The sequence below is a fragment of the Microtus ochrogaster genome, chromosome 8 (genome assembly GCF_000317375.1).
Source record: "Microtus ochrogaster isolate Prairie Vole_2 chromosome 8, MicOch1.0, whole genome shotgun sequence".
Taxonomy (NCBI): Eukaryota; Metazoa; Chordata; class Mammalia; order Rodentia; family Cricetidae; genus Microtus; species Microtus ochrogaster.
In genome coordinates this window covers 13574050-13575838 of record NC_022015.1, presented here as the reverse complement: position 1 = coordinate 13575838, position 1789 = coordinate 13574050, and the positions used below count along the sequence as shown (strand labels likewise).

Sequence of the window (1789 nt, the reverse complement as noted above, 5' to 3'; positions counted from 1 at the left end):
TGGCCTCGAACTCCCAGAGATCCGCCTGCCTCTGCCTCCCGAGTACTGGGATTAAAGGCGTGCGCCACCACCGCCCGGCCAAATGTATCTTTTTTCTGGAATTCTAACTCTCTGATTTTCTCCTTCTGAACAGTAAAGCCTCTTAAGAGTCCAACCCTCATATGAAACCCAGTCATCTTCAGTTCCCATGCTGCCAAGGAGACTCAGAGCAGTGCAGAACCAGGGACCATTCTAAGTCCTGTGGCCCCTTGTCTGTGTTATAGAGGAAAGCTAGGCAGTAAAGTGGCAAACAGCTCATAGGGCTGGGACTGGAACAGTCTTGTATCCAAAGCCTGCCTGGCAAGAGTTTGCAATCACTCACACAGCCATTAGAAAGCTGGGAAGCCTTGGCACAGACAGGGTGGTAGTGAAGGTTAAGTATGGACCTACATTCAAAGTACTGATGCCAGGGTTTGGAAGTCACCTATTTGGGAGCTGCAGCCTGCAGGAGTCTGAGGCTCCTGGTATGTCACAAGATGGAAGACAAGACATTATGGGAAGCTATCTCGAATGTACACTGACAAAAACATTAAAAACTTTTCCTTAGCTTCTGATGTTTGAGATAGGTTCTATGTAGTAGGGCTGGCCTAAAACTCTGTATCTTCCCACCTCAACCCCCAGTGCTGGAATTACAGGCAAAAGTAATTTGGTTGAAAAAAATATTTTTCAAAAGAATATTACAGAAGTCGGGCAGTAGCAGTGCACGCAATTAATCCCAGCACTTGGGAGGAAGAAGCAGGAAGATCTATGTGAGTTTGAGGCCAGTCTGATCTACAAGAGCTAAACAGGCTCTAAAACTACAGTGAAACCCTGTCTTGAAACAAGCAAACAAAAACAAAAACAAGAGTATTACAGAAAACACAGTCGGGTGGTTGTGGTGCATGCCTTTAATTCCAGTACTTGGAAGGCAGAGGCAGGCAGATCTCAGTGAATTTGAGACCAGCCTGATTTATAAAATGAGTTCCAGGACAGCCAGGACTGTTACACAGAGAAGCCCTGGCCATGCTGAATTGATACACCATAAATTCAAGCCTGGAACATAGTCAAACTAAATGATTCTTAATTACAATTCCCATGTTCATATACTACCAGTATTTACTGCTACTGCTACTAGAACACTAATAAGCCTTCTAATGTATTTACTATGTCTCTGAAGTAAGCACGGCAGTGACATGATGACAGAAACATCTGAGGATAATTATTGGTTAGATTAAGTCTGTGGGCATCAGTCCTAAGTACTCCCTCCCTTCCCTGTCTTTCAAGGAGGCTTGGGAGACAACACAGTGTATCTTTAACTGGACTCCATGTCCCCCTAAAATAGCACATCTGTGAGATTTAAAAAAAAAAAAAGGTAGTTATATTGCATCTAGATTACATTCACTCTTGCAGGCCCCATGCAAGAAATGCCTCACTGCCCACTGTGTAAATGTGCTAGTCATTTAAATTCTGTCTTGGATCTCCTATAGCTAACATATAGCAAAATTACAGAACTGATCAAGTCATATACTTAAAACAAAACAAGTGCAGTTGAGTCAGTATGCTGACACACTCCTGTAATTTGAGCACTTGAAAGGTGGAAGCAGGAGGATCAAGATACAAGGTCATCAATTGGTTACAATATATATATATATATATATATATATATATATATATATTTTTTTTTTTTTTTTTTTTTTTTTTTTTTGTTTTTTCGAGACAGGGTTTCTCTGTGGTTTTGGAGCCTGTCCTGGAACTAGCTCTTGTAGACCAG

The 1789-nt window shown here is 41.9% G+C and overlaps 1 protein-coding gene across 1 annotated transcript in view; it reads right to left on the bottom strand.

Moving 5' to 3' along the window:
• Nucleotides 1-1789, bottom strand: part of Ears2 (glutamyl-tRNA synthetase 2, mitochondrial) — a 26455-nt gene that overhangs the window by 6368 nt on the left and 18298 nt on the right. The gene's annotated exons all lie outside the window — the stretch shown is intronic.